At 43.0% G+C, this 16,200-nt stretch overlaps 1 protein-coding gene across 1 annotated transcript in view; it reads left to right on the forward strand.

The window, feature by feature from the left end:
- The window catches only part of antxr2a (ANTXR cell adhesion molecule 2a), a gene marked incomplete at its 5' end in the record, with an annotated part of 73,168 nt that overhangs the window by 39,384 nt on the left and 17,584 nt on the right, over nt 1–16,200 (forward strand). The window lies entirely within an intron of this gene.

The raw sequence follows: 16,200 nt of genomic DNA on the forward strand, positions 1-16,200 counted from the left end.
GTACAGTTAAGAAGCCGTTATTTTGTTGCGGTGTTGAGTTCCAGCTGTGGAGGTTCCAACAGTCGTGCTGCTGGCAGGAGTTCAGCGTTGCGTCGTTCGCTTCCTAACTGGGAAGACGTGACGGGGCTTTATATGGTCAAACTCTCGACTCTCCTCGACCTCCGTCACAGCAGAGGCAGAACTTCAGCTGCACTGAAACCCGACGCCACAATCCACCACCAAGTCAGAGTAAAAGCAGATGTTTCGGTCTCTTCTGAGGCAGCGGTCGATCCAACAAACCACAACTTTATTTCTCGAGGCCCACAAACCGATTTTCGTTGGCTTCTTCTTGTGAAGAAACCACGGACCTTTTGCACGGTGAATCAAGTGGAAGTGTTGCAGAAGCTGCACAGGAAGTAGTGACTCATCTGCACATATACACTCGGCTCTCCGGCTCTTTAGAATACATGAGGCATGTGTTGTATCTTTTTTTTAAATGTACAGTATACCTACAGGCAAGTCTGTTGTCATGAACGCTGAATCTCTCAAAGGTCAAGGTCGCCGTGTTGTCCGTCCCGAGCTTTAAACACATTGAATTAAAACAATTAACGGCATCACAATGTTCGGTGGTCAGAGTCGATATTCCGACAACAAACTAAATTTCTGCAGGATTCAAATGGGTGTTTCAGTTTAACGAGTGACCGTGTTAACTGGGGACTCTCAGCCGGACGTACTTCGGACTGTAAAATCGTTCCTTTTCTTTAACTTCCACCGGCTCTCTGCGAGATATTGAACCGAACAGATAGACCCGACTCCATCAAAAGGGAGAGGAGTCTGAGCGGTCCGGTGGGAGGTGAGGTGTAGATGGCAGAGCGGGCAGCGGGAGAGTAGAGGGGAGTGGAGTGAGCGAGGGAGGAGGCAGAGGGAGGGAGGGAGAGGGAGGACGAGGGAGGGCAGCAGTCTTTGATGGCGGACAGGAAACCTCCAGGGTCATGAATTTTTCAGCGGGCCGCATCCGCGGGGTTACAAGGACTCGTACAGGTGTAAGGAAGCAGGTTGTCACAGACATCTGTTCAGCACGGGGACCCGGGTGTCCATGCCACCCTCCCTCCTCTCCCTGCCAAGTGTCCACCCTCACCCCTTTTCCCTCCCTCAGTGCTGCCGTCCGGAGCCAGACTGCTGGATTGTCAGCAGATGCAGAAGAGAGACAATTTTTTTTTTTTTTTGGTCTCACATTTTAGCGCCCGAGGGCCTCCAACACCAAAGGTAGAGGCGGGGGTGGACACAGCTGCAGCGCCGAAATCGCCCCTAGGCACAAATAAAGAGATCTAATGCGGTTTGACTGTGTTGTCGGTGAGACCCGGGGAGCCAGGGAGGCACTTCAGAGACGACTTCGCACGGCAACATCTGCCGCCAAGTTTTGCCGGGGATCGACTGGGGACAGCAGGTAGAGGAAGGTGGCGGGGGGTTGGCCTTATTGTGGTGCTCAATCAGGCTCTCTTTCTTTCTTTCTTTCTTTCTTTCTTTCTTTCTTTCTTTTTTGAAGAGGCGGCGTTGTGCATGCATGAGCGTTTGTTATTCCCCCCCCCCCTCCCCCATACACACACACACACACACACACACACACACACACACACACACTTTCATACTCTAGGTATTGTTTCCTTTAAGCAGCTGTCCACACAATGTCCAAACAAGGTGTGCAATGAATGATGCATCAGCATACATTAGACCTACAGAAGGAGGCAGAATAGCTGTCAAAGCCAAAAAAAAAACGAGAAGCACTGTGACTCCTCACACAAACGTCTTTAAAAGTATTCTTTCCACGACCTTTAACCCTTTAAACGTCCCAGTCGACCTCTTGTCACTTTTTTTATGATTAGATTCAAAAGCTCCATTTCAAATGTGGAGCAAATAAGAAGAAAAACGGAAAAGAATGACCAGTAAAATGGTAAAATAAGCATTTAAAGCAAATTGTAGACTGAATAAATAATGTTATATGATTAGGAAAGGCATATATATAATGAATAATGTTCATCACATATGCACACAATCCTCTTATGGTGTAAAAAAAAAAAACAGGCCCCTTCCTCTTCCCTGTACCCTTCAAAAACATTTAAAAATATATATATATTTTCCATGTACTCATTCCATAAACTCAGCCAACAAATGAATACATATACGTTCATAGTGGTAAAAACTATGCTTTCCTCTCAGGTTATGACCCCCGCTCAACATGTCTTGAAATGCAGATAAACACATGACATCATGGTATTTGTTATTTTAAACTAAAGCATATTTACATGCTCAGTAAACTCATCAGCTCAAAGAATGTAAATCTTATCACCAACCAGGGGAAGAGATTTAAAGCTGCAGCACTCTGAAAATAAGGACATCATTATTATTATTATTTTCATGATATAGTCCTGGAGTAATGTAGCGGATTTATTGATTGGTTAGTAAAATAACAAAATGTTATATATTTTTATCCTTGATTAATCTTACTTGATAAATGTTTTGTAGCTTCTCAAATGTGAGGACTCGCTCACTTTATAGACAAAACAATAAATCAATCAATCATGAAAATAATCAACCTTAATCCCCTCTTACATTGGGGATTTTCATCAGTATTATTATTACTATTAATATATTATCATTTTTTTTTTCAACTGTTGTTTTTGTGGAGTCCACTTTCACAAATAACTTGAATATTACCTGATAACAACAACAAAAAGCGACGTCATTTTCTTTTCTACAGAAGGACGCCGATTTTTCTGAGCTTTCGACATTTCTTGCAGAACGGACGAAGAGAGAAGCTCAGTCGTCTGAACTTTACTCCTTTCAGCGCTTGACAATCCACTCCTTCCGTTCTTGCCTTTCACAAAAAAGCCCGAGACGGATACATTGCGTAACTGTTTACCAGAAGGCACTCAAACTTCTCTTGGAGCATTTCACCTTATAGGACACTCAGTAAAATATCTTGCAGTATCTTAAAGGCCACACAACAGTTTACCTCGCGCAGTCAGCAGGATCCTGGTAGTTTGTCCTCTGACCTCAGAGAATATATTCAAAACTTTTATTGAAAAACTGCAACCGACATATTTTTCCATCGCTGCCCGTATGAATAAGTCTTGACATTCCTTCTTCACTCCTTCTTTGTTGTGCAAAGGCCTTCACTCTAAGTTAAAATGCCTTTGATGAAACTGTCCAGATAAAGAACACGCATGTACACGACATGTGCCACACCTCTTTGTGTCTCTTCTTCTTCCTCCTCCTCATCCTCCCCCTCAGCTGAGACGGCGTCTTAATTAAACAGTCGTGACTGAGCGGATAATATCAGTTAAAGCATTCGCTATATTTAGAATATTTTCACCTCTTTGCTTTGCTGTCAGACGGGGGAACTGTCACCAGGCTCCATTGACAAAAACAGTGATTTCTTACCTCGCAGACCACAGGAGGTGCTGGCCTACCGCTGCCTCCCTCAGTCGGTTAGTTAGTGAGTGTTACTGTGTGACTTTGGTGAATCCAAACTAACCCTTTAAAACAACAAAGTCACACAACAACGTAAACAAATAAACTCGATCGAGGCTGAAGGAGACCGAAAAGCCGGTGTTAGCCAGCTGCAGCTGATTTCTTCTTCCCTGGTTTCGGGGCCCCTTGAGGCTGTGACGGCTTCTTCATTCAACAGCCGTCGGCCACGTCGTCGGTGCCGTGGGAGTGTTTAATTAAGTGACTGTGAGGGGAGGGAGGGAGGAGGGTGGAGAGAGGAAGGGTGGATGTAAAAGTGAGTTGTAAAGAGGGGAGAGAAAAAAAAACGAGGACAAGGCTGGCATAAGCCAAGGGCCACCGAGGGTGGAGGTGACAGTCTGGTTTCCTGGCGTAGCCGGGGCCCGGCAGAGCTGTCCTTGGAGGTCACAGCGATACACGCCGGGGTCCATTTCCTCCCTCCTCAGCAGCTCAGCTTCTCGGTGCTGCGAGGTGATTGTTTGCGAACGGAAATAGAGCCAAAAGACAGAAAACAGATATTTGCACTTTCCAGTTTAAATATTGGACTGGCGTGAAGGTGTGACGCATGTAACTTTTTAAGACATCAGTAAGTCAGCAGTAATTACCACATTAATTTTGAGACATGAGTGTAATTACTGTAAACAAACAGGCCCGCTCTCTGAGAGTGTTGGCAGCCTCTCTCTAGCCTCTGCGCTGCATTATTTCATGGCGAGCCACCGGGTCACTTTTGGGAAATGAGCTTCCAGAGAAAATGGAGCTCAAGTTTCTCTGAGAGTTTCTCTCCGTGGCAGATGGCGGAGCAGTGAACGGCCGATGGGTGTGTGTGTGTGTGTGTGGGGGGAAATAGTATATTCCAATATGTTTAACGTCACCGGGAAGAAAGGCTTTTAACGAGAACGTCCAAGGATGCTGGGAAATGCGGTCTTTAAGGAGCAATACAGCTGATTGTGCACCTTCTAAATTCAACACGATTTGTAATTTATCACTAAATAAAAAAGTTGCTTTCGTGGTTTTGTCGACCTGTAGTTGACCTTTTGGAAAACCTTCCTGTGATGCGTTCAAGTACAATCAGACAACTAAGATTTTTTAATGTTTGATTATGATCTGTCTTTTGGGTCTAGATTTAATGAGCACCAGCACTGAAGACGTTATCTTCGAAGCCATTGACTGGGAAACTGGGATTTTTTGACCGCAGTATTACAGATAATACACCATCCATGGATGAGAACCACACCGCAAGGGCTAAAACAACACATAGACTGCACAAATTACCTAAAAACATGATATGAACTTCTCAATGTTGGGGTTTTGAATTTGCCGTTGCCAGTTTGAAGAGCAAAGCATCGTTGATCTGTACACATGCTGCACACACATAGTGGATGACTAATATCACCAGCAGTAGAAGAGTTAAACCCAACTTAAATATTGGACCACAGCCACGGATATAGGACCAGCAGTAAACGAGCTGCCGCACTGGTTGCACTGGTGTGTCAGTATGTACTGAGCAGGCTGGTCACATGGAAACCATCCAAGAGAGGAAATGGCTGCCTCACAGGAAATCAGGCCTGGCTGATTATGGCTTCAGAGATGCACAATGACCCATTTAGAGGACACAACAGGGGAAGTAGCTGTGAGGAAATCTTAAAGGAGACATAGACTGTATGAGATTATGAACATTCATACAGTAGCTTCTCTGTTCTATGTTTTGGGGACCCGAAATCGACATTTGTTGAGCTCTACATAAACATTTGACATATTGTGTATCTGTACCAGAAGGCAACCTCCGGTTCGGTCGAGTGAAGTCGATGCGCAAGTGTCTTAACGCTGCATTCTCTCTACTGACCACCAGGGGGCGACTCCTCTGGGTGTATAGACGTTCATGAGAAAATGACTACTTCTCTCTTGATTTATTCCCTCAGTAAACATTGTAAACATGAGTTTATGGTCTCAATCTCTAGTTTCAAGTCTTCAATGCAGCATGATGTTCATTTAGTAAAAAAAAAGCAGAGGATGCTTTAGGACGGGCCGTCTAAGTAGCTAGCGTTATAGAAGGACAGCTAGCAAGCTAATGATTACGTCACATGGATTTAGGCCGACAAGATCAAAAAGAAATGGCTCCTCAGCGAGCAAAATACGCCACTAACGCCACTAACGCCACTGAAACGCTAGCCAAGATGTGCATCGTCCTTTTTTTCGCGTCGAAAGAAGGAACTCTTTGATGTGATGTGTCGACGTCTCCTGGTTCTAAACGCGGTGTAAAGACAGTTATGAGTGTTTGCTCTATGCTCAGCAGTGAGATCTATTCAGCAGATTGTTTATTCAGTCTCATACATAAAGGATGTATTTAGCAGCTTCTTTCTTTGCATCTTTTGTCACTTGATCCGAGTATGTAAAGCGGAGCAAACATTTGCTCGGTATTGTAAAAAAACAACGACTAAACAGATGCACACATACTCATCCTTTCACACTTCCCGCCTGTTGCTTTTATCTCGTCGCATCACAATGCCACACTGAATATGGTGAGAACATCTTTCCTGAAACTGATAAAAGAAAAGCCTTAAAAAAATGGCATTGTTCAGTGTTAGAATAATAATGATAATATAAAAGAGCCCAAAAAGATGACGCATCCTTGAAGATTTTGTTTCGGCTGTTTCGCAGGAAGAAAAGACCCACGTTTTCTCTCTCGCTGCAGCCGCCGAGAGGAATCATTTGGTACCTAAACGTCTGATAAGACAATATGCTGATGTGGCACTAATGCAGAATAAACACGGAGCGGCGCGTGCAGGAAGCGACATCCACGCGGCGACATCAGTCGGGGTGTTTACCGTCACGCGGAGACAAACGCAACACCTAATTTCACAATAAAAGACCTTTTAATGGGAAGTAAACAACCTGGCAAATGACATTAAGTTGAAACGAACCTCCAGATCAGAGAGCATGAGATTCCCTAATTAACAGGGGTAATTGGAATTAAAGCGTCGCTAATAATGAAGTGTTGGGAGAGGAGAGACCGGGAGAGGGGGATGAAGCTTGATTGGAGCAATCGAACGTTACTCATGCTTGACATTTAACCCCGACCACCATCGCCGTGCTGAAAGGGGGAGGAGTTTATTTCATGTTTGCTTCTTTGTGGCACTTCGTATGTGTGTCGCGTGGGTTAATAGACGTAAATAAATAAATAAGGGTTTTTCTTTCGCCAAGAATCATCTTTTTCAGTTAAATATTTAAACATCCTTACCAAACACATTCCAACCTGCGGAGGACATAACGTATATATATATATATATATCAATTCTGCGTATTTAGAACCATGAATATACTGTATGACCTTCCATGTTCCATGTTTTCAGATAAAGTCAGTGCAGAAATGTAAAAGAAAATTAAACAATATGAAATACTAGTGAATGTAGAAAATCTCTCACATATGACAGAACATTTTGCACCTTTTCATAACTAATCAGAGTATTTAGTGCTCACGAAAGCTGCTTTTAAAGTTTTTCTGTGCGTCACAATTGATAAACAAGTACAAGTAAAAAAACAGAAACCAGATTATCAACCATATCAAACATAATAATAATAATAATAATAATAAAAACAACTGATGCTCCATGAAGAGCAGCAAGCTGCTTCAAGTGAGCTTTTATCTTCAACATAATAGTAAATAGCGATTGATGTCTATGTCTATGTCGCACCTTGCAGCTCTTAACATAATGCAGTGGTGGTGGTGTGCCAGCGAGCCCTGGGCCTCATTAGTCGTATCGGTGGACGGCCTCGTTAGCCTTGAACAAGTAGCCATCTGACAGCTCCGCTCAGCCACCGCGCCCCCACTAGAGAAGTGACAGCTTTAACTCCGGCCGCCCGATTTATGAGGCGCGCCCGGCGCTCTCTTAACCAGATTAGTTCTTTTTCCATTAACCGAGGAAAAGTAGGGCAGATGTCTGTATGACTGGTTGTAAATTTGATAATGACCGCCATGTTAATCCCCCTCCTCCTCCTCATCCTCATCCTCATCATCCTCATCTGTGCCTCTCCACCCCCCCCCCCCCGCTCGGCAAGTCCAGGCTGGGACCTGGCTGGTAACAGGATTACCAATGAGGGGACCGTGTGTGTGTGTGTGTGTGTGTGTGTGTGTGTGTGTGTGTGTGTGTGTGTGTGTGTGTGTGTGTGTGTGTGTGTGTGTGTGTGTGTGTGTAAGCAGGAAGCTAATTGTTGTTGGTGCCGGCTGGTCGGAGGAGTGAAGTGAAAAGTAACCTAATGTGGGAAAAAAACAGGGAGATATAATGAGAAAATGATTTGTTTCTTTACAAACTCCTTTAGAAGTGTGCACGTAGATTTTCTTCTTTTTTTTTAAACTATTAAACACATCATTTTGGTAAGATTTTCTTTTTAAATGTCATTGAAACGTTTATGAAACGTGTACTTTATGTATTATTTTATGTATGATTGAATAATAATTTATTTATATTAGTATTATTGTGTACTTAAAAAAAAAACATTTTTGCTTTTTTACGACACAAATACATACACATTTAAGAGTTTGTCAAGTCATTAAAATAAAAGACAAACGCTTGCTTTTTTTTTTATGACCATCTCTAACGCAGAATTGGATTTCATGCAACAACACATTTCTCGAGCAACATGTCACCCTAGAAGAAGAAGAAGAAGAAGAAAGAGAGAAAAAAGCTGTTTGTTGCATATTTTCATATCCTTCGAGCTTTAATTTGATTAAAATTACATATCTGATCTTTCCCTCGTCTCTGGATGAGCTCTTTGTTTTTCTCCTCCCTCTAAATCTCGTTCTGCGGTGAAATCCACTTTGAACACAGCGAATTACACGGCGACTCAGTGGAGTATCTTCTGGTGTTGTTTGTTTTTTGGGGGACAGTCTCTCTCTCCCCCCCTGTTGTTGGAGGTCTCTCCTCTTCCTCTCCATTAGCTGATCGGTGTTGTTGTATCTGGGTGGCCGGGGCTGGTACCTGCCCTCCCCTCCCCTGATACAATCTAAACTGATGTCCTGCCGGTGCCTTTTTTCCCAGAACCCTTCAGACTGGTCGGGCGTCGCCCGTGTGCCCGAGCCTTTTTTTATTTTCTTCTTCATCACCTATTAAAATCAAAGCCCCGTCATTTGGGGCGAGGACCGCTGGGAATCTGGGCTTTAATTAAATTACATTATTGTTAACGTCAGCTTCGCCGAGGCCGGCTCTGTCGCCTGCACTTTGCCCTCCTCCTCCTCCTCTTCCTCCTCCTCCTCCCTGTCAGGAGGTGAGGAAGAGGAAGGGGGGGGGGGATCACACATACATGCAGTAATGTATTCTAACCCCCCCTCCCCCCCTTCCCCACCTTCCTCTCCTCCCATCGATTTGAATTTTTAAAAAGATGGAAGCGGGGAGTCATGTTATGCAGGGAATATGTTCACAGTGAATATTCAATTAGCCCGCTCCTGTTTCGTATACATAAATGCGGCGGCGGCGGCGGCTAATACGTAGTGAAGGGCCCTCGCACGCAGCTGCATGTAATACCATATCGCTCTCGAATGTTTTGGTAACAGACGCCATGAATAAACATGTAAACACGGCAGTGGTTCTCAGGCCGGGTTGTTCGACACGACGGTGGACTTTTTTCCTCTACTTTCATCCTCGCTTGATTGTGTGTTCAACGTGTCAATAAGTCTCTTTCATTCTCTTTTTTTCTTCACTGTCATGCAGCCTCGTTATGAATATGATTTTTTTGGTCAGAAAACTCCCTCAACCCACCCTCCCCTCTCGCCCCCCTGCCGAGCCTCTCCCCTACATCCTGAATAGAGCAGTGAAGTGCGACTAATGCGCCTCTATTCACTGGTTCCTACAGGCCTGAGTCCTCCTCCTCCTCCTCATCCTCCTCCTCCGCCTCTTCCTCCTCCTCCTCCTCCTCTTCGCTCTGTGTCCCTCTGTCCTGTTGCTCCTCCAGAGGAGGCTGATCAAACTCCTACAGGTCACTCTGGTCATCACGGCTGACTTCTGTCATACAATGGGATTATTATTATTGAGGTGTCACTATGCTGCAAATTAATACCAAACGAATATGACAATAATCAAAGTAATGCAATCAGGGCTGCAGGTCTCCACATATTTATCGCTAAATATGCAATTGGCAAAGTTTAAATTTAAAATATATAAATATATATATAAAATAAATATAAAAAATACATATGTATTTATATACATATTTTTTCTTCTTCTGTGGTTTCACAGTTGGGAGATGTATCAGAGTGAAAAACACACTTCATTCAAACTTATCAGTAACGAAGTGAAACTGAACAAAACCGTCTTCTTTCCACTGTTCTCACAATGTTTTGGGTGAAAAATGACGCTTCATGCTTTCAGGGACCTAAAACGCCTTTCTGGGGGTCAACGAAAGGACCCCCCAAAAAAGCTACGTTTACTAAAAGTACCCGTGTAAGTTTGGACTCTAAATCACACCTGTATGTGAACTTCTACAGGTACATGCAGACCAGGTCCAAGTCCTCTGAAGGAGCTCCCATGAACCGCTCATTTAAATGACGGCATGACATCCGATAACTGTAACTCCTGCATGTGATGAGCCACATTTTATTTATCTTCATGCATCTTGTAATCAATGTCGTATATGCAACATTTGCTGCATTAAATAGGCGCACGTGCACCTTTTTGCCCCAGAGGGTCCTTCTTTTTGCTCTGGAGCAAAAAGGTGCACAGGCGCCTATTTAATGCAGCAAATGTTAGTTTTCGTGATGTTAGTGGAGGTAACTGATCATTTCAACTCAAATGTGAGGATTTTACAGTAAAGGGAGTTACATTTGGTACGAGGACACAATCAGCAGAGAAATATAGTTAAATATTGATGCTAGTTTTCCCTGATTCTGCAGATCAATGATCCGACGTCTCTCACTGCGACGGCTGACACGTCTACTATCCTTCAAAGACGTCTTTCAGGACATTAGTTTGTCTTTAACCTTTTACAGATCTGTCTGGATTTAAACTTTTTAAACCACAAGTCACATTTCTTCTTGTGTTACTACTTCTGTGCAGTGACATGAGTAAAACATTTTTTGGACATCCGTCTCGATAACGCTGAGCTGACAGATTTTTCATGGTTAATTATTTTTTATTTATTTCAACATTAAGGCCCCCCCCCCCCCCTCGTCTCAGTGACCATTTAAGTGAATTATCCGCGCCCCCGTCAGCGGCTGAGAAAGGGTCACTCCTCGTCCAATTACCGGCTCCACCTCGTTAACTCCTTCAACGCCAGGCCTTTGTCTTTTTTCTTCTTTTTTTTATATATAACATGAGCTTAATTATGCTAATGAACTTCAGCATGCAAATGGGGCGAGCTCTTTCATCCTAAACTGTAGGCTCAACAGCTATTAAAAGACGTTTTAATTCCTGTTTGACACTGATTAATTGTGTGTTAAGTAACCTCAGCTGAGTAGAAAAGGCCTTTCCAGTTATATACATGTTGGAGAAAAGGAATAAAAAAGTACCAAATTATTTTTCTTATAATGTCCCGTAGAACTTTGCCAATAATTCGTCAACAGCCATAATAAAATATATTTTCTCCATGTTTTTAGTTCTAAAATGTCGTATAAATCTGGTTATGAATGATATTAACAAACCCTTCTGTAGAAAGATTCATAATATGTGTAGGAATATAAAGTTTGGTGGATGTAAGAGCTGCTGAAGTAGAGCTTTCTGGATCAGTCTTGAGAAAAAAAAACTCATTGAGAGAAAACAGCCTTTAAAGGGACAGTCCACCCTAAAATCAAAAACACGTATTTTTCCTCTCACATGCGGTGCTATTTATTAATCTAGATAGTTTTAGTGTGAATTGTCTCTTTAAATTCAGGTTTTGTACAATTACAAACAATTTGAAGACACTGCTGGTGAATAGGGTAACAAGTATGAACTAATAAGAAACTTCCCTAGTTGTTTTGGAAAATGTTATGTTTAGATCTGCAAATGAGGCATTATCTAATAGACAAAGTAGTCAAACAAACAACTAAATGTGTATTTTGGATGTTTTCTTTTCCCCACTAGTGTGAAAGAAGATGTTATGGAAGTAAAAGACCAAAAATTAAGCAACAATGTTTTTTTCCTGAAGTTTCTCCAAATAAAAACAAAAAAAGTCCCATCAGCATCCCCGCAGTCGCCCGGTTAAAAGATGTTTTTTATTTACTTCGGTGCCGTGTGATTCGAACAGATGTCTTCTTTAAGCGCGCTGCCGGATGCCGAGGGGTCGAAACTCTTGGTACGTTTTCTCCTACAGACTGCGGGGCCCCGAGTGCTGCATGAATAAATCACAGCGCTTCATAATTGATTGAGAGAAAAGATGCAGATGTGACAATCGCTGGCAAAACGGCCTGCCGGCTAATTGAAAACATTCTTGAAGGGGTTCCAGATGTAGTTGTCATTTATTTTATTTATTTATTTTTTATCCCACCTCATGAAATATTGTGTTTTGTGTGCATGAGACTTTGCATTCACTCGTTTCTCGGTCTTGTTACGCCTATTTTACCAATATGTCATTTATCATCATAATAGACGTATCCGATGTTAATGATGATAGTTTATAAAACAGCTTATTGACCTTAATGACAGTGTGATCTTTTACAATTGATAGGTTGCCTCACCTTCAATTATACTGAGTGATGATGATACAGAGTTAATTAATGCTTAAGTGCTCCGGTGGCGCTCTTCTTCTTCTTCTTCTTCTTCTTCTTCTTCTTCTTCTTCTTCTTCTTCTTCTTCTTCTTCTTCTTCTTCTTCTTCTAAAATACACATTTACTACTTCTATACGTCTCTTTGCGTCTGTATATTTCTCCTAAATTCACCAAAAGTTAATAGTGCTTTTTTGGAGTGGATTTTTCCCCCCGGTTCACCTGTAGGTCTTCAAAATGTTTGTGATTTTACAAAACATATCTTTAAAGAGACAATTCACCCCAAAAAAATGTCATATAGTCTGTTTTTATGAAAGGTTGATATATATCACCAACACAAAAAAATAATCTAGAATGACGAATAGCACGAGTAAAAGAAAGATTATGGATTCATGCTTTTTGGGGGGAACTCTTCAGTTTTTAAAGGCCGAAATCTGCAGCTCTTACGTCCACCAAACTTCCCGGTTTGATTCCTCTCTGCATGCTGAATGGTTCTGCAGAGGGACTGGTTCACATATCATTCACAGCCTCATTTATACTACATTCTGAAACAAAGACATAATCCAAAATGGCCTCCGTAAAAACCTTTGACTCTATCCAAGGTGATCCAACATAATTCCTCATTTAATGCATATTCAAATAAACATATGCAGGGAACTTGTAATGCAGAAAATAACTGTCCTAATGTCAGTAATTAACCGGGGAAGTTTCATGGTGATAGTGATGAGTTCAATATTTTAGCCCATAAACTGTTGTTTGAATGAAACCAGAGCTTTGCTTTTTTGCAAAAAGTATCTGTCTCTTCTTCTTCTTCTTCTTCTTCTTCTTCTTCTTCTTCTTCTTCTTCTTCTTCTTCTTCTTCTTCTTCTCTGCCGTCTGTCTGTTTATTCGTGTCTGAGCGAATGCCTCCAAAGGGCCCGTTCGATCCCGCTGTTTGGGAGCACAGATGCACGTTCAGTCCCCGCGTTCTCCGCAGTCTTAATAGCGTGAACCCGTCAGCTGTCCCCAATACGAGGACACGAGCGTCTCCAGTGCTTTCTCTTTTTTTGCCTCCGCCGCTAAGCCGGATTTTCACTCTTTTTTTCTCGCAGAACGAGTCGCCAACACAACTTGTTCTTCCAGCTTCCCCCTCCTCTCTCTCTCTCTCTCTCTCTCTCTCTCTCTGCATATCTTCCACTGCTGACTCTGACAACAAGTCTCCAGATGTGATGCTTTTTCATTCCTTATCTTTCAAAAAAGAAACATTACAAGTCTTTATTTATTCAAAAGACCTCCTGCAGGTTACGACCTCCACAAAGTTTCATCACATACTTTTATTCAACCTTCAAGAGCACCTCAAGGTTAATGAGCCGCATTGAGAACCAAGCAAGCTACCGGCACCTGCATTTCTTTGTGCTGAGAGGACTTTTTTTGTTTTTAATGTTGAAAATGAATGCTTCTGTTTCTGTAAAGTTTGCGGCGGCTGTGAAAACTGTCAATCGCCGATCGGAGCTAAAATCTAGTTTTGTTTATTCTTTTGATCAAATTGTTCCTGATTTAAATCGAAGCGATGCCAAAGTTCTTCAGCCGAGCATTAAAACATTCATGAACTTTGGCTTCCTAAAAAATAATTATTTGTATGAAACATAAAAAAAAAAAACTGTTTTGCACCAAAATTCAGGTTTCGTATCAGCGCAATATTATAAATATATATATAAACAAAAGATCTTTCTTTCTGCAACACCAGAGGATTTTGTCTTTTAATCACAGCATTTGTTTTGCACAATGAAACTTGGCTAACAAAATCTCTACTTGTCCCCTTTTATTGCCCGCTGTCACAACTTCCAGTCTCCTCGGCCTCTTCCTCCTCCCCCTCCTCCTCCTCCTCCTCCTCCTCCTCCGTACATCTTTCCCTTTCCCTCCTTCTTCCTCCTCCTCGCCGCCTTTGTCTGCCACCTCGCCGCCTGACTTTGTCCGCGTCCACGACCGCGTCTCTGTCCGCTCAGATCGGGGTGGGGGGCGAGAGGCTGACAGTGCTCCTAATTAAGACGTAAAACTGCGGGCAGCAGGTTTCTGAAGGTTACACTGTCTGTACCGCAGGAAGTGATAAAGAATGGAGCCACTGATGACATGTGACGTTTTCACCGGGGATGATGCAAACCGCTGCTAATGAAGCCAGGGCCGTGGAGGAGGAAGCGAAGGAGACAGGGGGCCTCTGTGTGTGTGTGTGTGTGTGTGTGTGTGTGTGTGGTGTGTGTGTGTGTGTGTGTGTGTGTGTGTGTGTGTGTGTGTGTGTGTGTGTGTGTGTGTGTGTGTGTGTGTGTGCAGGATTTGCTCCAGAGGCCTTTGGGATTTCAGGGCAGGATATTTGAGTCAATTAGACAGATCGGGTTTGTGAGAGTTGCTGCCCTGCACTGAGACCGATTAAAGTCCGTTTTCGCCCCGCTGTCGACCGCTCTCATGACGTTACGTCACTCTTACGGCAGCAGAGTGTCTCCTCATTCTTTCATGTTTTCATATTCATATGAACTTTTGTTAGATTTGGGTTCCTATCAGAGGTCTATGTTCCAACCCTCACCTATGGTCACGAACTCTGGGTCGTGACCGAAAGAACGAGGTCTCGGATACAAGCGGCCGATATGAGCTTCCTCCGTATGGTGGCCGGGCTCAGCCTTAGAGATAGGGTAAGGAGCTCGGACATCAGGAGGGAGCTTGGAGTCGAGCCGCTGCTCCTTCGTGTCGAAAGGAGTCAGCTGAGGTGGTTCAGCATCTAGTCAGGATGCCTCCTGGACGCCTCCCATTAGAGGTTTTCCAGGCATGTCCAACTGGTAGGAGACCCCGGGGAAGACCGAGGACACGCTGGAGGGATTATATCTCCCGGCTGGCCTTGGAACGCCTCGGGATCCCCCAGAATGAGCTGGAAAGTGTTGCGGGTGAGAAGGAAGCCTGGGTCGGCCTGCTGAACCTGCTGCCACCGCGACCCGACCCCGGATAAGCGGTTGAAAATGGATGGATGGATGGATGGATGGGTTCCTATCATGGAGATGTATGTGATTGAGATTTTTGCAAACGGCTTTTTCCCTCTGAAATTCACGATTAGTTTATTTGTTTTTGTTTTGTTTAGTTATGTGTGTGTCTGTGTGTGTGTGTATATATATATATATATATATATATATATATATATATATATATACATAGAGAGAGAGAGAGATTGGACAGAGACATTGGACAGTTTAGTTTAAATGTTGGGACTCTGACTAGTCGATACTATACTATGTATAGAGATACAATGACACTACTTTGTGTAATACCTTAGTGGGAGTAATATGAACGTGTTTTTATTTTTGGATCCTTTTGTCTAAACCATTGTTCTAAACTTCTATAAATCAAGAATACGTGAAGAGGACCTGACGAAACATTTAACGACAGCTCATCATTTTTCAATATGTTACTGTATTGGGAAAAACAGCAGTGAAAACGCAGCTTCTATTCATTTTAACATCAATAACCCAGCTCTCTTCATCAGGTTTTTTTTGTCGTTGTCATTATCACGTGTAAAGATAAATATTGGTTGCATTCGTCAAAGAGAAGTTCCACTTTGAGCAGCGACCACATCACAATAATATCCCTGGATTTGGAAAGCTCAACATGCTTCTTGTGTGGAACAAAGACACACACACCTGTTGTTACGGTTCCGTTTGGGTTGGGAGGTGAAAACATTTAGAATCCAGAAAAGAAGCTTTCGTTCAGTCCCCACTCGTTTCACCTCGACACACAAAGTCGTGTCCCAACGCACACACTCGCTGCCTCGGTGTCGCATCCCATCACCGCGGTGTGGACTCCTCACACACACACACACACACACACACGATCCAGGCCGAAGCATCTGCCGCCCGACGGACGCTAAAACCTGTAAAACATAAAAGCCGGAGCACAAGTCGAGCTGCATTTGTATTTATTTTGCAACACGGACGAGAAATTGAGCTGAAAAGCGAATGCATAAAACATGACAGCTGGCGTGTTTTTTCTTTCTTTCTTTCTTCAAACAAAATAATCTTGACACG

The sequence above is a fragment of the Taurulus bubalis genome (assembly GCF_910589615.1).
Source record: "Taurulus bubalis genome assembly, chromosome: 8".
NCBI lineage: Eukaryota > Metazoa > Chordata > Actinopteri > Perciformes > Cottidae > Taurulus > Taurulus bubalis.